Source organism: Callithrix jacchus, chromosome 6, assembly GCF_049354715.1.
Source record: "Callithrix jacchus isolate 240 chromosome 6, calJac240_pri, whole genome shotgun sequence".
In the NCBI taxonomy this organism is placed as follows: Eukaryota; Metazoa; Chordata; class Mammalia; order Primates; family Cebidae; genus Callithrix; species Callithrix jacchus.
Window position 1 is genome coordinate 33,611,467 of NC_133507.1, and position 23,306 is coordinate 33,634,772.

At 42.3% G+C, this 23,306-nt stretch overlaps 1 pseudogene; it reads right to left on the reverse strand.

Annotated features, from left to right (window-relative positions):
- The window catches only part of LOC100390262 (GPI alpha-1,4-mannosyltransferase I, stabilizing subunit-like), a 49,904-nt pseudogene that overhangs the window by 20,877 nt on the left and 5,721 nt on the right, over window positions 1–23,306 (reverse strand).

Consider the following 23,306-nt stretch of genomic DNA (forward strand, 5'->3'; position numbering starts at 1 on the left):
CTTTCTGTAAGAAATGGCCTCAGATACATTAGAGCCTTGGAGAAAATGCAATGCAGCACTTCTCAGTCCCCTGCCTGACACATCTCCAGGGCCCTGCAGTTAGGGAGGAGGCAGTAGGGGAGTCAGCCAAAGTCAGGAAGAGGCAGCAAGTACTGTGTCCAGGGCAGTCCTTTAAGGAAGTGCATGAACAGCCTAGCTCCACTCATGTGTTCAGTAGGGAAAGCACCATGGGGAGACAGGGAGAAGGGCTGTTTCCTTAGACGCCACACACAGGACTGCTGGGCACAGGCAGTTTACAAGGGTTTTCTCCATAGACATGGATTGTTATTATTGCAGGGAATAAAACTTTGGTTTAATTTCTGTCATTTCTCTCTGGGGCCACACTGACTGGACTGTGCCAATGGTTCATTTAATATGTTTTTCCTAATATGAAAAAAGGTCCTCCTCTCAATTTATACTCTTCTAGATTTATAAGATTGGTTTGATACCCTGTTTCCTGTTGCCCAGTGCACAGAACACATGCAATAGTGGCACTTTCTTTGTACAATGTAGATTCACACGCCTTCCAGGACAAATGACCCCAACTGGTGACCCCTAAACACTTTTTGCTGGGTAAACATCCTTTCTCTTATGCAAGCCCTTGTTCTTCTAAATATGAGTTTCTTCAATGACTCAGATAACATGTATTACACCTAGAACTGGAGGTCTCGGAAGTATATCTTGGAAATAGCTTGGATAATTTTAAGTGAATGCACAAATGCTTGAATCTTATACTCCTTGGGGTTAAAATAAAGTGATTGATTCTGTGTAAAGGGCTTGTGGATTTCATCAGGAAAGCAGTGTGTGACTTGCTGAGCCAAAAATTAGAGTGTGTGGTTCTAGCCCAGCAGGGCTTTCAGTGACTCTGTGCTAACATTGCTTATTTGTCAAGGGACACTAAATGCTCAGTGTTGGGGGGGAGTCAGTGGAGTGGTCATAAGTGGCACAAATCATCAAAAAATACAACGCTCTTACTTTCATAAGGCTGGGGCTGCAATGTACATCACTGCAGTTTTTGGTTTTCTGCCTTTGGTTTTGTCCAACAAAAACCCAAATGGCTCATTTCCACCCTTCAATTCAATATCATCAGCTAGAGTTGATTTAAACCTTGCCAAGTGTCTCTCTTCTTGCCCCTCCTGTACCTACTTTCTTGGCACTCTGTTATTTCAGACTTCAGGTTTCTTTCTTCTTTCAAAGCCACTGCCTTTGCCTGCTGCCAGGCTGCATGCCTTGTCCATTTGCCTGTGGCCTAAGCTGTGGCTCCAATAGGATGGACAGTTCCAGTGTGGCTGTCCAAGTGGGTGTCCATGTGTGTGTATGCATGTGTGCCTGTTAGCATTCATGCACGGGCATCTTTCATGCATATGCATGTGTGTGTATGTTCCTGTGCATGTGTGTTTCTCCATGTGTGCATGCATATGTTCCTGTGGGTGTACTCCTGTGTGTGTGTGCATATTCCTGTGTACTTGCATGCATGTGTGTAGACACGTACATGTTCCTAATAGCCAGGGGCACCAAGACAATTAAGATGCATCTGTTTCCCTATCAAAGTTGGTTTTATACTTACATAGTTGTAGGCCGAGTCTGGGTGGAGATAGTCAATTCCTGTGAAAAGACAACAATAACACAGGAAGCACTGGCTGATACCTGCTACTGTGTCCTCAGGAAAGCTGCCCAAGAAAGTGCCCTCTTTAAGGGGCTGGTGCCAGAAGGCTTGCCATGGGGGTGAGTGCCCCATCACAAAGCTCCCAGCCTTGCACCTGCCTTCCATGTGGAGGTGTGAAGGTGGGCTACACTGCAAGAGTGGAGAGACAGCCACCCCAGACACACTTGAGAGTGAAGCCAATTAGAGTCTGAGGCCCAAGGATAACACCTGTGACATAAATGTCAGCACTAAGGGGCTTCATGACAGCGAGATGGATGGCTCATCAGAGCACTGATCTAAAAGAAATTAGTAGAAATCTTGACATTTTTAAAGCATCAACTGGCATTTCTCTGAAATGAAACTTGCCCTGGGGAGGAAAAGTGATTATTATTTAACAGGGCATGGACAGCAATGGATTAGGAGAACGTACTCTGCCATGGAAATAATAAGAGAACATGGCCAGGTGAGAAAAGCCATTAGGCAAAGGCAAATGGTTTCCAGCGAGGTGTTGCTGGTTGGGAGCTGAAGCTTGTCTCCTCAGAATGTGGCTTTCTAGGAAGCCTGAGGCTTGATGTCTCAGCAGGAGTCCTGCTTTTTCCTGAATGGTGGCCTGTTCTGTTGCCTCATTCCAAGGGTAAAATCATGGGCTATGAGCACTGCTGAGTTTCAGCAGACACTTGGACCTCCGAAAGCATCATGAAACTTCAAGGACAATTGAAAAGCTCTCATTTGGGTTTGCATAACCATATAATCTTTGCAACAGTTACACCTGAGCATCTCGACCTCCAAGAAACAGGAAGGTTCTTGATACCATCTAGCATAAAGGTTACAAATGTAGATTTTTGGAGTCAAAGACAGGTCTTTGAGTTCCAACCACCCCAATAACTGCCTGCAAGGCTTTGGGCAAGTTGCTTGGACTTTCTGTGCCAGTTTTCCTTTTAGCCCAGCCCGGGGTGAGAAGTGTAGGGATTAAAGAAATGAATGCAAGTGGTGTGATCGGCCCAGCAGCTGGTGCATTAATAACTATATAGGGATGCAATACCTAAAAGCCAGAAGTATCAGTAAATTCTTCCCAAAGCTGCTATCTTCACTGCATGCTTACTAAAGCTGGGCCAACATTAGAGATTTGCCTTCCAAAAAAAGAGCTGGAATTAGGATGCATATTTCTAAAAAGAATTTTTCCTTTGTTTTTTTTGGAGGGGTATACAATTAGTAATTGGACTGAGAGTCACTGGTCTACAGTACATGTGTTAGGTTTTACTGTTGATATTTTGATGAGTGAAGCAATTGCTGTCACTATGGCTGCCTCCTCTAGCTTGAAACTATAGTCCCCATGCTAAATCATTACACCTTCTCTTCCCACTTGCCTCCCGAGGTCTTCAGAGGGAAAAGAATCAGAATATTTAAAGACTAATGTTTTTAAAAATTGTTAACAGCCCTTGCTCTGGATCCTAATTCAAATATGATCAATTTTGGCCAGGCAAGGTGGCTCATGCCTGTAATCCCAGTGCTTTGGGAGACTGAGGAAGAAGAATTGCTTGAAGCCAGGAGTTCAAGACCAGCCTGGGCAACAGTGAGACCCTGTTTCTACAAAAAATAAGAAAATTAGCTGGGTGTGCTGTCTTGCACCTGTAGTCCCAGCTACTCGGGGGGCTGATTTGGGGTATTACTTGAACCCAGGAGAGGACTGAGGCTGCAGAGAGCTATGATTATACCACTGCACACTACCCTGGGAGGCACAGCAAGACCTTGTCTCTAAACGGAAACAAACAAATCTCAGAAAGCAAACCGAAAACCCCACCCTGCTGCCAAAATGGTCAGTTTAGGCTGTGAGGTGATGCTGAGGATGAGCATAGGCTTTGAGATCAGTGGATCCAGTTCCACTCCAGGTTCAGACACTGTAACATCTGTGTGGCTTTAGCCCAGTGACATAATCTCTCTGAGCTTTGGTTTCCATGTATTTGAAATGGGACTATTATTTACTATGCAAAGCAGTTTTCAAGATTAGAGGCAATTCATTGAAAGTCTTCAGCTCATAGTAAACACTTATACATTTTATTTCTTATTATCATTTGTGCTATGATGTACCACATCGCTGGAGTAATGTGGATACACAGAATAACAGAACATTAAAAAAAATCTGCTTGGTTTTAGCATATTGTGTTGAAGTTAAATTGCATCTATTTGTTAAGATAGGTTAAATTTTGTGAACTCAGGTGGAAAATTTTGATAATTTATATTTAAATACAAATTATAAAAAAGATAATTTATATTTTGATTATTTATGTTTTAAAATACATTCTCTCTGTGAATCTTTTTTATCTATATAAGTTTAAAAGAAGACACAAAGAGAGAATACCTATTTTCCAACAGAAAGTCAATTTTTTTTTATTGCATTTTAGGTTTTGGGGTACATGTGCAGAGCATGCAATACAGTTGCATAGGTACACACATGGCAGTGTGTTTTGTTTGCTTTCTCACCTTCACCCACATTTGGTATTTCTCCCCTGGCAATCCCTCCCCACCTCCCCCTCCCACTGGCCCTCCCCTTTCCCCCCTATAGACCCCAGTGTTTAGTACTCCCCTCTCTGTGTCCATGTGTTCTCATTTTTCATCACCCGCCTATGAGTGAGAATATGCGGTGTTTCATTTTCTGTTCTTGTGTCAGTTTGCTGAGAATGAGGTTCTCCAGATTATCCATGTCCCTACTAATGACACGAACTCATCATTTCTGATTGCTGCATAATATTCCATGGTGTATATGTGCCACATTTTCCCAATCCAGTCTATCATCGATGGGCATTTGGGTTGATTCCAGGTCTTTGCTATTGTAAACAGTGCTGCAGTGAACATTCGTGTGCATGTGTCCTTGTAGTAGAATGATTTATAGTCCTTTGGATATATACCCATTAATGGGATTGCTGGGTCAAATGGGATTTCTATTTCTAAGGCCTTGAGGAATCGCCACACCGTCTTCCACAATGGTTGGACTAATTTACACTTCCACCAACAGTGTAAAAGTGTTCCTTTTTCTCCACATCCTCTCCAGCATCTGTTGTCTCCAGAGTTTTTAATGATCGCGATTCTAACTGGCGTGAGATGGTATCTCAATGTGGTTTTGATTTGCATCTCTCTGATGACCAGTGACGATGAGCATTTTTTCATATGATTGTTGGCTTCATATATGTCTTCTTTCGTAAAGTGTCTGTTCATATCCTTTGCCCAATTTTGAATGGGCTTGTTTGTTTTTTTCCTGTAAATCTGTTTGAGTTCTTTGTAAATTCTGGATATCAGCCCTTTGTCAGATGGGTAAACTGCAAAAATTTTTTCCCATTCTGTTGGTTGCCGATTCACACTAGAGACTGTTTCTTTGCTGTGCAGAAGCTGTGGAGTTTGATTAGGTCCCATTTGTCTATTTTGGCTTTTGTTGCCAATGTTTTGGTGTTTTGTTCATGAAGTCCTTGCCTACTCCTATGTCCTGGATGGTTTTGCCCAGATTTCCTTCTAGGGTTTTTATGGTGCCGGGTTTTTTGTTTAAGTCTTTAATCCATCTGGAGTTAATTTTGGTGTAAGGTGTCAGGAAGGGGTCCAGTTTCTGCTTTCTACACATGGCTAGCCAGTTTTCCCAGCACCATTTGTTAAACAGGGAATCCTTTCCCCATTGCTTGTTTTTGTCAGGTTTATCAAAGATTGTATGGTTGTAGCTATGTTGTGTTGCCTCTGATGCCTCTGTTCTGTTCCATTGATCTATATCTCTGTTTGATACCAGTACCATGCTGTTTTGATTACTGTAGCCTTATAGTATAGTTTGAAATCCGGTAGTGTGATGCCCCCCGCTGTGTTCTTTTTGCTTAGAATTGACTTGGCTATGCGGGCTCTCTTTTGGTTCCATATGAAGTTCAAGGTGGTTTTTTCCAGTTCTGTGAAGAAAGTCAATGGTAGCTTGATGGGGATAGCATTGATTCTGTAAATTACTTTGGGCAGTATAGCCATTTAAATGATATTAATTCTTCCTAACCATGAACATGGAATGTTTCTCCATCTGTTTGTGTCCTCTCTGATTTCGTTGAGCAGTGGTTTGTAGTTTTCCCTGAAGAGGTCCCTTACGTTCCTTGGGAGTTGTATTCCAAGGTATTTTAGTCTGTTTTGTAGCAATTGTAAATGGCAGTTCATTCTTGATTTGGCTCAATTTAAGTCTGTTATTGGTGGAGAGGAAGGCTTGTGATTTTTTCACATTGATTTTATATCCTGAGACTTTGCTGAAGTTGCTTATCACTTTCAGGAGTTTTTGGGCTGAGGCGATGGGGTCTTCTAGGTATACTATCATGTCGTCTGCAAATAGAGACAATTTGGCTTCCACCTTTTCTATTTGAATACCCTTTATTTCTTTTTCTTGCCTGATTGCTCTGGCTAGAAATTCCAGTACTATATTGAATAGGAGTGGTGACAGAGGGCATCCTTGTCTAGTGCTGGATTTCAAAGGGAATGTTTCCAGTTTTTGCCCATTCAGTATGATATTGGCTGTTGGTTTGTCATAAATAGCTTTTATTACTTTGAGATACGTTCCATCAATACCGAGTTTATTGAGGGTTTTTAGCATAAAGGGCGGTTGAATTTTGTCAAATGCCTTCTCTGCATCAATTGAGATAATCATGTGGTTTTTGTTTTTGGTTCTGTTTATGTGGTGAATTACGTTTATAGACTTGCGTATGTTGAACCAGCCTTGCATCCCCGGGATGAATCCTACTTGATCATGATGAATAAGTTTTTTGATTTGCTGTTGCAATCAGCTTGCCAATATTTTATTGAAGATTTTTGCATCTATGTTCATCATGGATATTGGCCTGAAGTTTTCTTTTCTTGTTGGGTCTCTGCCGGGTTTTGGTATCAGGATGATACTGGTCTCGTAGAATGATTTGGGTAGGATTCTTTCTTTTTGGATTATTTGGAATAGTTTCAGAAGAAATGGTACCAGCTCCTCTTTGTGTGTCTGGTAGAATTCGGCTGTGAACCCGTCTGGACCTGGGCTTTTTTTGTGTGGTAGGCTCTTAATTGCTGCCTCGACTTCTGACCTTGTTATTGGTCTATTCATAGTTTCAGCTTCCTCCTAGTTTAGGCGTGGGAGGACACAGGAGTCCAGGAATTTATCCATTTCTTCCAGGTTTACTAGTTTATGTGCATAGAGTTGTTTGTAATATTCTCTGATGATGGTTTGAATTTCTGTGGAATCTGTGGTGATTTCCTCTTTATCATTTTTTATTGTATCTATTTGGTTGTTCTCTCTTTTCTTTTTAATCAATCTGGCTAGTGGTCTGTCTATTTTGTTGATCTTTTCAAAAAACAGCTCTTGGATTTATTGATTTTTTGAAGGGTTTTTCGTGTCTCTATCTCCTTCAGCTCAGCTCTGATCTTAGTTATTTCTTGTCTTCTGCTGGGTTTTGAGTTTTTTTGATCTTGCTCCTCTAGCTCTTTCAATTTTGACGATAGGGTGTCAATTTTGGATCTCTCCATTCTCCTCATATGGACACTTATTGCTATATACTTTCCTCTAGAGACTGCTTTAAATGTGTCCCAGAGGTTCTGGCACGTTGTGTCTTTGTTCTCATTGGTTTCGAAGAACTTCTTTATTTCTGCCTTCATTTCATTGTTTACCCAGTCAACATTCAAGAGCCAGTTGTTCAGTTTCCATGAAGCTGTGCGGTTCTGGGTCGGTTTCTGAATTCTGAGTTCTAACTTGATTGCACTATGGTCTGAGAGGCTGTTTGTTATGATTTCAGTTGTTTTGCATTTGTTGAGCAGTGCTTTACTTCCAATTATGTGGTCAATTTTAGAGTAGGTGTGATGTGGTGCTGAGAAGAATGTGTATTCTGTGGATTTGGGGTGGAGAGTTCTGTAAATGTCTATCAGGTTTGCTTGCTCCAGGTCTGAGTTCAAGCCCCGGATATCGTTGTTGATTTTCTGTCTGGTTGATCTGTCTAATATTGACAGTGGAGTGTTAAAGTCTCCCACTATTATTGTGTGGGAGTCTAAGTCTCTTTGTAAGCCATTAAGAACTTGCCTTATGTATCTGGGTGCTCCTTTATTGGGTCCATATATGTTTAGGATCGTTAGCTCTTCTTGTTGTATCGATCCTTTTACCATTATGTAATGGCCTTCTTTGTCTCTTTTGATCTTTGTTGCTTTAAAGTCTGTTTTATCAGAGATGAGGATTGCAACTCCTGCTTTCTTTTTCTCTCCATTTGCTTGGTAAATCTTCCTCCATCCCTTTATTTTGAGCCTTTGTGTATCCTTGCATGTGAGATGGGTTTCCTGGATACAGCACACTGCTGGGTTTTGACTTTTTATCCAATTTGCCAGTCTGTGTCTTTTGATTGGTTCATGTAGTCCATTTACATTTAGGGTTAATATTGTTATGTGTGAATTTGACACCGCCATTTTGATGCTAGCTGGGTGTTTTGCCCATTAGTTTTTGTAGATTCTTCATTATGTTGATGCTCTTTAGCATTTAGTGTGATTTTGGAATGGCTGGTACTGGTTGTTCCTTTCTATGTGTAGTGCCTCTTTCAGGAGCTCTTGTAAAGCAGGCCTGGTGGTGACAAAATCTCTGAGTACTTGCTTGTTTGCAAAGGATTTTATTTTTCCTTCACTTCTAAAACTCAGTTTGGCTGGATATGAAATTCTGGGTTGAAAGTTCTTTTCTTTAAGAATGTTGAATATTGGCCCCCACTCTCTTCTGGCTTGTAGAGTTTCTGCCGAGAGATCTGCTGTGAGTCTGATGGGCTTCCCTTTGTGGGTGACCCGACCTTTCTCTCTGGCTGCCCTTAGTATATTCTCCTTTATTTCAACCTTGTTGAATCTGACGATTATGTGCCTTGGGGTTGCTCTTCTTGCGGAATATCTTTGTGGTGTTCTCTGTATTTCCTGCAATAGAGTGTTGGCCTGTCTTGCTAGGTGGGGGAAATTTTCCTGGATGATGTCCTGAAGAGTATTTTCCAGCTTGGATTCATTCTCTTCACATAGTCCCACATTTCTTCGAGACTTTGTTCCTTCCTTTTTGCGCTTTTTTCTCTGGTCTTGGTTTCTCGTTTTATGTCATTGAGTTGATCCTCGACTTCTGATATTCTTTCTTCTGCTTGGTCAATTCGGCTATTGAAACTTGTGCATGTTTTGCGAAGTTCTCGTATTGTGTTTTTCAGCTCCTTTAATTCATTCATATTCCTCTCTAAGGTATCCATTCTTGTTATCATTTCCTCGAATCTTTTTTCAAGGTTCTTAGTTTCTTTGCGTTGATTTAAAACATATTCTTTTAGCTCACAAAAGTTTCTCATTATCCATCTTCTGAAGTCTAATTCCGTCATTTCGTCACAGTCATTCTCCGTCCAGCTTTGCTCCCTTGCTGGTGAGGAGTTTTGGTCCTTTGTAGGAGGCGAGGTGTTCTGGTTTCGGGTGTTTTCCTCCTTTTTGCGCTGGTTTCTTCCCATCTTTGTGGATTTATCCACCTGTCGTCTGTGTAGTTGCTGACTTTTTGATCGGATCTCTGGGTGGACACCCAGATTGTTGATGATGGAGTATTTCTGTTACTTGGTTTTCCTTCTACCAGACTAGCCCCTTCGCTGTACGACTGTTGAGGTCCACTCCAGGTCCTGCTTGTCTGGGGTGCACCTGTAGCACCTGTGCAACAGCGAGGGATGCTACCAGTTTCTTTTTCTGCTATCTTTGTCCCAGGATGATGTCTGCCGAATGTCAGTCTTATGGATATAGAGGGGTCAGGGAGTTGCTTGAGGAGACAGTCTGTACTTTGTAGGAGCTCAAGGGCTGAGCTGTGAGCTCTGTTGTTCATTTAGGGCTGCTAGGCTGCTATGTTTAGTTCTGCTGCAACCTAACTCGTAAGAAAACCCCTTTTTTTCCTCAGATGCTCTGTCTGGGGGGGTGATTGGGGCTTTCCTTGTGAGTGTCCGTTGTGCTGTCCTGCCCAGCTAGGAGGCAGTCTAGTCACTTTTTGCCTGCCGAGGCTCCGCCCTGCTGGTGTGAGGTTCGCCCTTTTCCTGCAGGCTCTGCCCTTCTGCTGTGGTCTCCGCCCTGTTGCCACGGGCTACGCCCTGCGGAGGAGTCTCTCTGTTGTACCGGGTTGCTTTGGCAGCGGCAGGCTGTGTCAGCAATGGGCGTGTACCTCAGTAGGGGCTGATTGCCTCGGTAATGGCTGACGCCCCTCCCCCACGGAGCTGCACTTTAAAAAAAACCTATTCACCGGGAGTGTTTGGAATCGCCATTTTGTTTGTCACACTGCGCTCCCCCAAACGCTGAGTCCCTGGGATTTCCTGGGCTGGGTCACAGTTCAAGACCCATTCAGTCTCAAGTTCAGCCCTCTCGGGTCTTAGTTTGCCGGTTCAACAGGGCACCCGTAACAGTGCGCTTTTGTATGGAGCGCTGTGGAGCACCTCTGCACTCCGGCGTGGGCCGGAGCCACACCGGCTGCCGGCTATGCCAGCGGAGACCTCTGCCTGGCGTCCCGCATCTCTTTTATACCTGGGAATTTCCCCGTTCTGTGGGCAACTAAGATCCATCTGGAAATGCTGTCCCGACTCACCCTCTCCTTGCGTCCAGCGAGAGCTTCAATCCTGGGTTGTTCTCACAGCGCCATCTTGAGTCCTCCAGAAAGTCAATTTTTAAAACATGGCTCTATGTTCTGAGAATGGAAGCTGTTTAGCAGAAAAATGATCCAAGAAATATTAGTGTCTTCTCTGTCAAGGGAAAATATTGGAACAAGGAGATAATTTGAGACCAGAGAGAAATTAGAATTAAAACAAGATAAATTTTGGCTAATTAAAATAAAGAATCTTAAATTAGGTTAAAAGGAAGAGCAAGTGTTGAGTTAGAACAGATGGAGACTTTGGTCTGAGAAAGAGAGAATTATTGATACAACTGTGAAGGACAACAAACACGATTCAGAAAAGGCAATCATGGACTAAAGAATCGAAAATAGTAATTTGGTAATTAGATAATATTTTAATATTTTTGTATATTTGATTATCTTTTAAGGTGCACAGTACTGGACATATCTTCCTAGTCAGCTTATTTTTAATTACTAAAATATTTGCATATTCATTCTTATATTTCATGCTTTTATTTATTTCTCAGCAGTGAATGCCAGGCATAGTGTTGGTCCTGGAAAAACACAGATGATTTAGACGCAGAACCTGAGCTGTACAACTAACTATGCCTCACAGCCAATGGGGGCACTGACTGATCAATCACCAGACAATCATAATCAATGAGGCACACAAATGAAAGATACTTGATTATAATTTTGTTCTAATCATTAGTATTCTATCATCAGTTTGAAACTTTTCAGAAAGTCTAATCCATAAAAGTCCCAATTCTCAGGAAGCTGTGACAGTCCTCGAGACCTCAGGGAACTTGGAAGGAGTTTCATGTGCATATTCCTAGTTAGAATGATAGTAGCTCACTTGAGATGTGTTATGTCACCCTGGCCTTGAGCTCCAGTTCTTTAACACTATCCCTAACCCTAGCCCTAGAGCCTTGGGGCCCAGGCAGAGAACTGCTACAGGATGGAGCTACCACAGAAAGCCCCTACTAGGGCAATGCCCAGTGGAGTGTGGGCATGGCACTAGCCACTAACATGTGATTCCAGTGTGGGAGAAGTGCAGGCATGAGACTCCACCTCATGAAAGCTGCTGCATGGACTGTGCCCAGTGAAGCCATGGGGGAGGGGTCATTAGAAGCCTTGGAGGCTCAGCTCCCATCCCAATGTGTCCAGCAGGTGGGACATGGAGTCAGAAAAGATTACTCTCAAGTATCAGAATTTATGTTTGCCTTTCTGGATTTTGGACTTACTTGAGACCTGTTACCCCTTTCTTCTTTCCTGTTTCTCCCTTGGAGTGGGAATATATGTCCTATGCCCATCTCATCATTCTATTTTGGAAACATGAAACTTGTTTGATTTTACAAGTTCACAGCTGGAGAGCAATTTGCCTCAGGATAAATCATATTTTGAGTTTCACCATCTCTGATTTAGGAAACATTTAGCTGAGACTCTGGGATTTAGACTTTTATGTGAGTGCTGGAACAAATGAAGACTTTGGGGGCTATCAGGCTGGAATAAGTGTATTTGTATGTGAGGCATACAAATTTGGGGGGGGGCCAGGGGTGAAATGCTGTCATTTGAGTGTTTGCTTCCCTCCAAATATATGTTGGAACTTAATCTCTAATTGCAATAGTATTTAGAAGTGGGGCCTTCAGGAGGTGATTAGTTGTGAGGATTATGCCTTTTATAGTGTTCCTATAAAAGGGCTTGAGGGAGAGAGTTCATTCCTTTGTTACCCCTACTGCTAGGGGAGGACACACTGTTTGTCCCCTCCACAGGATGCAGCGACCAGGGGCCATCTTGAAAGCAGAGAGCAAGCCCTTATCAGATACCAAATTTATAATTTCCCTGCCTCCTGAAGTGTAAGGGAAAAAATTTCTATTATTTATAAGTGACCTAGTCTAAGGTATTTTGTTATAACACTGGCAATGGACTAAGACAGGCACATCTTAAACATTCTCAGCCAATCCCCAAGAGTCCTGTTGGGACAGGACAGAGTTTATAGCCACTCTGGTGAGTAAGACCTCAAGATCAAATTACAGTAAAGCACAACATGTGGGCACCCTTTTTGATGGTCCCAGCTGAGCTCCAGTGGAAGCCATCAGCCATAGAAATGCACCATCACAGATGTTCAGCCCCAGCTGGGCCTTCAGAAGACTGAAGCCCAGCTACATCTCAACCACATGAGCAACCGGAAGTGAGCAATGCCCAGCCAGGCTCTTTACAGATTCCTGTGCCACAAAATCATAATCAAAGATAAATAGCAACCTTAAGCAGTTGAGTGTTGGGGTTTGATATGGTTTGTCTGTATCCTCCCCAAATCTCATCTTGAATTATAGCTCCCATAATGCCCACAAGCTGTGGGAGGGATCCAGTGGGAGATAACTGAATCAGGGGTGGTTTCTCCCATATTGTTCTTGAGGCAGTGAATGAGTCTCATGAGAGCTGATGGTTTTATAAAGGAAACCCCTTTCACTTGGCTCCCATTCTCTTTCCTGCCTGTTGCCATGTAAGATGTGCTTTTTATCTTCTGCCATGATCGTGAAGCCTCCTCAGCCACATAGAAATGTGAGTCCATTAAACGTCTTTTTCTTTATAAATTACCCAGTCTGGGTGTGCCTTTATCAGCAATGTGAAAATGAAATAATTCAGGATCATTTGTTACACTGCAGGACCTTCCTATTGCTTTTCTACGTGACACAGAGTTCTAAATCTCTTGGCAGGGTGTGGGTGACTGTCTGGTCCTCAGGCTTGAATCTTTACTCACATGGATGAGGCCCCCATTCACAACATCTCACCAGGAAGGCAGAGAAAAGGATTAGGTTTCAAGCACCAAGAATGGTGGTTAGAATTAGTTGTGAGACTTTGGGCAGTTTCTTGCCTACTTAAACCTCAGTTTCTTCATCTGTTTGTATTATAATACAAACCTCACAGAATAACTGTAGTTGTATTTCTAAAATGCTAAGCAGTGTCTAGCACATGGTGATTACTCAATAAATGTTGGTCATTTCTACTGTTAGTTGTTTATTGTCACTTCAGCTTGAAGCCCTCCCTGACCTTACTCATTGGCCATCCATCTCACTTCCTTGACTCCATCTGATAATGGAACCAGCCACCTGCCCTGAATAGTTCTTGGGCTGGATGAGTCTTGTCCATCCCTGTGTCTTGTCATGGTCACATTTCGTTTTCCAGGTAAAGTTCCCAACGCTAAGCAATTCCATTACAGTAAAAGGGATAAAGTTGTCATCATTAAGTGGGGTCCTTGCTGACATCTACATACCCGAAATGTCCCAGTAGACCCTTCAGAACTAATTTCTGCCCCTTTGTGCAGCAGCTAACCATGGAGGCTCTCTCCTAGTGATATGTAGCACGTGGAAATGACATTGCTTTGTACCTAAGTGAAGACAGAAGATATTTATTGAGCATCCATTGAGTCACTGGATCCAGCAGAGGGGATGATGGCTGAGTTGAGAGTTGGGCCATCAGAGAGGGGAGGGCAGCAATTAAAACTGGCTGTCCACAAATTGAAACTTCTGCACACAAATGACTGAACATTTGCCACACAGGCCAACATATGGAAAGCCAGCGTTGATAGAATATGACATTAGTTTTGCCCTCTGGTATCAGGGTTAGCATCTGTGTATGCCCTTAACCTTATTTTGGAATATCTTGCTGAGAAAATATCTGGGGCATGGCACTATGCCGTTCACGCATGCAGGCCATTAAGAGAGAGAATGCAGTACCAGTGTTGCCATCCTTCCTGGTTCTCGCTGTGAGGGCAGAGATGGCCAATTACATGGCAAGAGGCTGCTGCGTATCTGTTCTTGTCCTCACCATGTAGCGGGGCTGCCCTTGTCCCAGATGTGCTCATCTTGTTATTCAACAATGGACTTGGAGAATGGCTTGGGCATCCTACTTTTCTTCAGATATCATTCTGAATAGCATGTGATGCATTAAAAGTGGCCACAGATTCAGAGTTTATTTCCTTTCCCCTCGAATCTGAATTGGCTCTGAAACTACTCATCTAAAATAAGTGGCAGAGTGACCAGTGCCCATTCCAGTTCCAGCCCTTAAGAGGACTAGCAGCTTCTGCTTATTCTTTCTTGGAATGACTACACTTGGGAGTCCTGAGCCACTATAAGAAATCCATCCATTTTGCTGGGGGCCTCGTGAGAAGAGAGGAGGAGCCCTCAGACTCCATGGAGGGGGAGGGAGGCTGAGCCATTTCAGCCTCCCAGTGGAGCCTCTAGTTGACTCCAGCCTCAACTGCCTTCTGACTCCACCTGCATCATAGACCCCAGTGGAACTTGCAGAACTGTCCAGCTGAACTGCAGCAACCCATAGAACTGTGAGAGATAATAACATGATTGTTTTTCTAAACTGCTCAATGTTGGGATGCTTCATTCTTTAGCAGTAATTGACTAAAACAAAGAGGAAACCAGGAATTGTAATTGGGGGGGCAGACTTTACTTTTTGGGGAATCCGAAGGCCATTAATCAGCTGAAGAAAGATCATAAAATGAGAAATTCTGCTGAGACTTTCTAAAGGGCTTCCCTCTCCTTGTGGAAATGAGTCAGGAGCTGATGACTTTAGGAGTCCATCAAGAAGCTTCAGTTAAAGAATTCTGAGATGGGCATCTACTGTACTCTGGAGGTTTCCTAAGAGCAGAGCAATGTGCATGTGTTGGCACTTTAGAACCACTTTTAGGGTGGCTTCTCTGATTCCCAGCTGGGGATACCCAGTAGATCTGCCAATAGAAATGGTCATAATAGTATTTCCTATGTAGGTTTCCCCCAAACCCTCATGCATCTTTTTTCTGGATGCATCTTTTTTAACCCCTTTGGAACAGTTTCCAAGAACAAGTGTTAGGAAGGAAGAAATATTTATAAATTTCTGACATCTGAGCACACACACTGTCATGCAGGGCTGCTTTCTTCTTCCGAGAGCCCTTGGTCTCTGGAGGAAGCTTGTAAATCTATTTAAAAATGTCTCACACATCAGAAAACATCAAGGCATTGTTTTTATGCTGATATTTAATGAGCCCACATGAGACAATGCAGGTTTTAAGCAGGCTGGCTCCTTTTGCTTTCCTCCATCGGTTCTGCTTCAAAGCCTGGCTTTAAGGAACATAGTGTTCTTTGAGGATCTTCAGATGGGAACAGCTCCATGGTTTCATCTATGTGTAGCCTTTGTATGTAATTGGATCAGTAATACACGGTGGAGCTTTCTGCTGGCAGACCCAGATGGGCGATGGAGGGCAATAACACATCATCAATGAAATGACTACAGGCAGCAATTCTCCAGAATCTTGGTAGGGCCAAAAAGGCATGCAGTTGGGAAAATGCCAATCATCAAATCTATTGATTTTCATATCACAAACTATAGAAAATGAAGCTCTGCTAAGTCTCTGGTAGGCACGCAGGATAGAATAACATGTAAGGGGTGTCCATAATAAAAGGTTATTAAAGGCTACTTTACAAGGGTTCATTCTGAAAGCAGAAATAAAGTCAAATCTCCCCAAGCCTCAATCTTGTTATTGAAAAGCTGTTTTATGGATCTAGACTCATACTAATGTAGCTTTCTGTGATGATGGAAATGGAATTAAATTTCAGCAGCTGCTAGCCCCGTGTGGGTATCAAGAACTTGAGGCCAGTGTGATTGAGAAATTGAATTTTACTTTTTATTTAGCTTTAATTAAAATGCAAAGTTAAACAGGCACATATGGCTAGTGGTGACTACATTGGATAGTGTGGGTCTACAGAAATTGATGGTATATATAAACAGCTTTAGAAGACATTTGAAGGTAAAGTGTAAGCAGTGGCTCAGTAAGAAATTTTGGTTGAGTGACAGGCAGCTTTCATTTATTCATTTGTTTAGCTTATTTTTATTAATTAAAAAATATTTGTTAAGTGCAACCTCAAGTTTGAGGACCACTGATTGGAAAAAAGGTGAGGATTTGGTCATAGTACAGTGTGGTCATCAGGTCATCAGCCCCAGTATCCTGCTATTCTGTCTCTGGTTAGCATCTCCAAAACAATACAACTTTTATCCTAAGGCAAGCAAAGGCACGCTCTTATTTCCAAATGATGCACAGGCTTCAAAATACTCCCCACCATCCATAATTCCAATGGTAACACCCTTCCCTGTGCATTCCAGCTCCCAGGCTTCAAATGAAGGCCAGGAGTGCCATCAGCTTGCCCAGTATTGATCTGGTACAGGAATTTCAAAGCAGAAAATGGTATTAGTTTGGTGTTGAAAAGCATCATGTACATATTTAGTTGACATGCTCTGCAGTCACCTAATATTCCAGGACCAGCTCAAAGGCTACCTCTTCCATGAAATGGTACTTTTGAGTATCCCTCCTAACCTACCTGTAGCATTTTCTCTCCATTTTTTGGGTATAAACAATTTGTGTTTTCTTTAAAAATGCAAACATCATTTCAATTCCCTAATATCTTATAACTACATCTCTATCTTTGAACTTTTTCTATAAAAGAGCTGTTATTGGCTGGGTGAGGTGGCTCACACCTGTAATTCCATCACTTTGGGAGACCAAGGCAGGTGGATCACATGGTCAGAAGTTCAATACCAGCCTGAAAAACATAGTGAAACTCTGTCACTATTAAAAATACAAAAAGGTTGGGGACTCAAGATGGCACGGTGAGAACAACCCAGGATTGAAGCTCTCGGTGAATGTGTGGAGAGGGTGAGTCAGGGCCGCATTTCCAGACGGATCTTTGTTGCCCACTGAATGGGGAAATTCCAAGGTATAAAAGAGACATGGGACACCAGGCAGAGGTTTTGGCTGGTGGAGCCGGTGTGGCCAGCGCTGTAGCGCAGCGGCGCTACACAGCGCTCCGCGCAAAGCGCACTGGTCCGGGTGCCCTGTTGAACCAGCAATCTGAGACTTGAGAGGGCTGAACTTAAGACTGAATGGGACTTGGACAGTGAGCCAGCCCAGGAGATTCCAGGGAAACAGCATTTGGGGTAGCGCAGTGGGACAAACAAAATGGCGATTCCAAATGCTCCGGGTGGAGAAGTTCCCTGAGGGCACAGCTAAACCCAGGATGGTGCAGCTCCGTGGGGGAGGGGCGTCTGCCATTACCGAGGCAATCCGCCCCTACTGAGGTACATGCCCATTGCTAACACAGCCTGCCATTGCTGAGGCAACCCACTACAACGGAGAGACTCTGCTGCAGGGCATAGCCCATGGCAGCAGGGTGGAGACTGCAGCAGCAGGGCAGAGCCTGCAGCAACAGGGCGAAACTCACACTAGCAGAGCGGAGCCTCGGCAGGCAAATAGTGACTAGACTGCCTCCTAGCTGGGCAGGACAGCACAACGGACACTCACAAAGAAAGCCCGACCCCCCCCGAGACAGAGCATCAGAGATAAAAAGGGTTTTTTAAATGAGTTCTGTTGCAGCAGAATTAAACATAGCAGCCTAACAGCCATGAATGAACAACAGAGCTCACAGCTCAGCACTTGAGCTCCTATAAAGTACAGACTGTCTCCTCAAGCAGCTCCCTGACCCCTCTATATCCAAAAGAATGACATTTGGCAGGCATCATTCTGGGACAAAGATAGCAGAAAAAGAAACAGGTAGCATACCTCATGGATCCGCAGCTGCTATAGGTGCACGCCAGAGAAGCAGGGCCTGGAGTGGACCTCAGCAGTCATACAGTGGAGGGGCTAGACTGGTAGAAGGAAAACCAAGTAACAGAAATACTTCATCATCAACAATCTGGGCGTCCACTCAGAGACCCAATCGCAAAGTCAGCAATTACACAGATGACAGGTGGATAAATCCACAAAGATGGGAAGAAACCAGCGCAAAAAGGAGGAAAACACCCGAAACCAGAACACCTCGCCTCCTACAAAGGACCAAAACTCCTCACCAGCAAGGGAACAAAGCTGGACGGAGAATGACTGTGACGAAATGACAGAATTAGACTTCAGAAGGTGGATAATGAGAAACTTTTGTGAGCTAAAAGAACATGTTTTAAATCAATGCAAAGAAACTAAGAACCTTGAAAAAAGATTCGAGGAAATGATAACAAGAATGGATAACTTAGAGAGGAATATGAATGAATTAAAGAAGATCAAAAACACAATACAAGAACTTCACGAAGCATGCACAAGTTTCAACAGCCAAATGGACGAAGCAGAAGAAAGAATATCAGAAGTCAAAGATCAACTCAATGAAATAAAATGAGAAACCAAGATCAGAGAAAAAAGCGCAAAAAGGAAGGAACAAAGTCTCGAAGAAATGTGGGACTATGTGAAGAGACCTAACCTACGTTTGATAGGTGTATCAGAATGTAACGAAGAGAATGAATCCAAGCTGGAAAATACTCTTCAAGAAATTATCCAGGAAAATTTCCCCCCCTAGCAAGACAGACCAACACTCAAATGCAGGAAATACAGAGAACACCACAAAGATATTCCGCAAGAAGAGCAACTCCAAGGCACATAATCGTCAGATTCAACAAGGTTGAAATAAAGGAGAAAATACTAAGGGCAGCCAGAGAGAAAGGTCGGGTCACCCACAAAGGGAAGCCCATCAGACTCACAGAAGATCTCTCAGCAGAAACACTACAAGCCAGAAGAGAGTGGGGGCCAATATTCAACATCCTTAAAGGAAAGAACTTTCAACCCAGAATTTCATATCAAGCCAAACTGAGCTTCATAAGTGAAGGAAAAATAAAATCCTTTGCGAACAAGCAAGTACTCAGAGATTTTGTCACCACCAGGCCTGTTTTACAAGAGCTCCTGAAAGAGGCACTACACATAGAAAGGGACAACCAGTACCAGCCATTCCAAAATCACACTAAATGCTAAAGAGCATCAACATAATGAAGAATCTACAACAACTAATGGGCAAAAGAGCCAGCTAGCATCAAAATGGCAGTATCAAATTCACACATAACAATATTAACCCTAAATGTAAATGGACTACATGAACCAATCAAAAGACACAGACTGGCAAATTGGATAAAAATCCAAAACCCATCAGTGTGCTGTATCCAGGAAACCCATCTCACATGCAAGGATACACAAAGGCTCAAAATAAAGGAATGGAGGAAGATTTACCAAGCAAATGGAGAGCAAAAAAAAGCAGGAGTTGCAATTCTCATCTCTGATAAAATAGATTTTAAAGCAACAAAGGATCAAAAGAGACAAAGAAGGCCATTATATAATGGTAAAAGGATCGATACAACAAGAAGAGCTAATGATCCTAAATATATATGGACCCAATACTGGAGCATGCAGATACATAAGGCAAATTCTTAATGACTTACGAAGAGACTTAGACTCCCACACAATAATAGTGGGAGACTTTAACACTCCACTGTCAATATTAGACAGATCAACCAGACAGAAAATCAACAACGATATCCAGGGCTTGAACTCAGACCTGGAGCAAGCAAACCTGATAGACATTTACAGAACTCTCCACCCCAAATCCACAGAATACACATTCTTCTCAGCACCACATCACACCTACTCTAAAATTGACCACATAATTGGAAGTAAAGCACTGCTCAACAAATGCAAAACAACTGAAATCATAACAAACAGCCTCTCAGACCATAGTGCAATCAAGTTAGAACTCAGAATTCAGAAACCGACCCAGAACCGCACAGCTTCATGGAAACTGAACAACTGGCTCTTGAATGTTGACTGGGTAAACAATGAAATGAAGGCAGAAATAAAGAAGTTCTTCGAAACCAATGAGAACGAAGACACAACGTGCCAGAACCTCTGGGACACATTTAAAGCAGTCTCTAGAGGAAAGTATATAGCAATAAGTGCCCATATGAGGAGAATGGAGAGATCCAAAATTGACACCCTATCGTCAAAATTGAAAGAGCTAGAGGAGCAAGATCAAAAAAACTCAAAACCCAGCAGAAGACAAGAAATAACTAAGATCAGAGCTGAACTGAAGGAGATTGAGACATGAAAAACCCTTCAAAAAATCAATAAATCCAAGAGCTGGTTTTTTGAAAAGATCAACAAAATAGACAGACCACTAGCCAGATTGATTAAAAATAAAAGAGAGAACAACCAAATAGATGCAATAAAAAATGATAAAGGGGAAATCACCACAGATTCCATAGAAATTCAAACCATCATAAGAGAATATTACAAACAACTCTATGCGCATAAACTAGTAAACCTGGAAGAAATGGATAAATTCCTGGACTCCTGCATCATCCCAAGCCTAAACCAGGAGGAAGCTGAAACTATGAATAGACCAATAACAAGGTCTGAAGTTGAGGCAGCAATTAAGAGCCTACCACACAAAAAAAGCCCAGGTCCAGATGGGTTCACAGCCAAATTCTACCAGACACACAAGGAGGAGCTGGTACCATTTCTTCTAAAACTATTTCAAACAATCCAAAAAGAGGGAATCCTTCCCAAATCATTTTATGAGACCAACATCATCCTGATACCAAAACCCGGCAGAGACCCAACGAGAAAAGAAAACTTCAGGCCAATATCCATGATGAACATAGATGCAAAAATCTTCAATAAAATATTGGCAAGCCGATTGCAACAGCAAATCAAAAAACTTATTCATCATGATCAAGTAGGATTCATCCCCGGGATGCAAGTCTGGTTTAACATACGCAAGTCTATCAACGTAATTCACCACATAAACAGAACCAAAAACAAAAACCACATGATTATCTCAATTGACGCAGAGAAGGCATTTGACAAAATTCAACAGCCCTTTATGTTAAAACCCCTCAATAAACTCGGTATCGATGGAATGTATCTCAAAGTCATAAAAGCTATTTATGACAAACCAACAGCCAATATCATACTGAATGGGCAAAAACTGGAAGCATTCCCTTTGAAATCTGGCACTAGACAAGGATGCCCTCTCTCACCACTCCTATTCAATATAGTACTGGAAGTTCTAGCCAGAGCAATCAGGCAAGAAAAAGAAATAAAGGGTATTCAAATAGGAAAGGTGGAAGCCAAATTGTCTCTATTTGCAGACGACATGATAGTATACCTAGAAGACCCCATCGCCTCGCCCAAAAACTCCTGAAACTGATAAGCAACTTCAGCAAAGTCTCAGGTTATAAAATCAATGTGAAAAAATCACAAGCATTCGTCTACACCAATAACAGACTTAAAGAAAGCCAAATCAAGAGCGAACTGCCATTCACAATTGCTACAAAAAGAATAAAATACCTTGGAATACAACTCACAAGGAACGTAAGAGACCTCTTCAAGGAGAACTACAAACCACTGCTCAACGAAATCAGAGAGGACACAAACAGATGGAGAAACATTCCATGTTCATGGTTAGGAAGAATTAATATCGTGAAAATGGCTATACTGCCCAAAGTAATTTACAGAATCAACGCTATCCCCATCAAGCTACCATTGACTTTCTTCACAGCACTGGAAAAAACCACCATGAACTTCATATGGAACCAAAAGAGAGCCCGCATAGCCAAGTCAATTCTAAGCAAAAAGAACACAGCAGGGGGCATCACACTACCAGATTTCAAACTATACTACAAGGCTACAGTAATCAAAACAGCATGGTACTGGTACAAAAACAGAGATATAGACCAATGGAACAAAACAGAGGCACCGGAGGCAACACAACATACATACAACTATACAATCTTTGATAAACCTGACAAAAACAAGCAATGGGGAAAGGATTCCATGTTTAACAAATGGTGTTGGGAAAACTGGCTAGCCATGTGCAGAAAGCAGAAACTGGACCCCTTCCTGACACCTTACACTAAAATTAACTCCAGATGGATTAAAGACTTGAACATAAGACCTGGCACCATAAAAACCCTAGAAGGAAATCTAGGCAAAACCATCCAGGACATAGGAGTAGGCAAGGACTTCATGAATAAAACACCAAAAGCATTGGCAACAAAAGCCAAAATAGACAAATGGACCTAATGAAACTCCACAGCTTCTGCACGGCAAAAGAAACAGTCACTAGAGTGGATCGGCAACCAACAGAATGGGAAAAAATTTTCGCAGTCTACCCATCTGACAAAGGGCTGATATCCAGAATTTACAAAGAACTCAAACGGATTTATAGGAAAAAAACAAACAAGCCCATTCAAAAGTGGGCAAAGGATATGAACAGATACTTTAAGAATGAAGACATATATGAGGCCAACAATCATATGAAAAAATGCTCATCGTCACTGGTCATCAGAGAGATGCAAATCAAAACCACATTGAGATACCATCTCACGCCAGTTAGAATGGCGATCATTAAAAAATCTGGAGACAACAGATGCTGGAGAGGATGTGGAGAAAAAGGAACACTTTTACACTGTTGGTGGGAGTGTAAATTAGTTCAACCATTGTGGAAGACAGTGTGGCGATTCCTCAAGGCCTTAGAAATAGAAATTCCATTTGACCCAGCAATCCCATTACTGGGTATATATCCAAAAGACTATAAATCGTTCTACTATAAGGACACATGTACACGAATGTTCATTGCAGCACTGTTTACAATAGCAAAGACCTGGAATCAACCCAAATGCCCATCGATGATAGAGTGGATTGGGAAAATGTGGCACATATACACTATGCAATATTATGCAGCAATCAGAAATGATGAGTTTGTGTCGTTTGTAGGGACATGGATGAATCTGGAGAACATCATTCTCAGCAAACTGACACAAGAACAGAAAATGAAACACCGCATATTCTCACTCATAGGCGGGTGATGAAAAATGAGAACACATTTTTCTCATTTTTCTCTGGAGGGCCAGTGGGAGGGGAAGTTGGGGAGGGATAGCCTGGGGACAAATGCCAAATGTGGGTGAAGGGGAGAAAGGAAGCAAAACACACTGCCATGTGTATACCTATGCAACTGTCTTGCACATATACCCCCAAACCTAAAATGCAATAAAAAAAAGAGAAAAATAAAGTAAATCCATATATAACCACATAAATATATTTTTTAAAAAGGAGGCAAAGAACATTTAATACGTAATCTCAATAGCTTTTTCCAATAA